The sequence below is a fragment of the Gavialis gangeticus genome, unplaced genomic scaffold, assembly GCF_001723915.1.
Source record: "Gavialis gangeticus isolate Ggan-Ray unplaced genomic scaffold, GavGan_comp1, whole genome shotgun sequence".
Classification (NCBI taxonomy): Eukaryota; Metazoa; Chordata; order Crocodylia; family Gavialidae; genus Gavialis; species Gavialis gangeticus.
The window spans coordinates 25,880,916-25,881,123 of NW_017729004.1; positions in this window are offsets into that span (position 1 = coordinate 25,880,916).

Consider the following 208-nt stretch of genomic DNA (forward strand, 5'->3'; position numbering starts at 1 on the left):
AGTCCTTTTTTAAATACATAGGGGGTAAAAAGAAGGTACCGGGTAATGTGAGGCCTCTGCAAGACACGCTAGGAAATCTGGTCATCACACCAGACAACAAAGCTAAGCTATTTAATAGTTTCTTTTCCTCCATTTTCTTGAGCAGGGACCCAGTCACCCACCCCCACTGGGACCCCCGCAGGCCCCAGGGGAGGCGCACCCAGGCCTA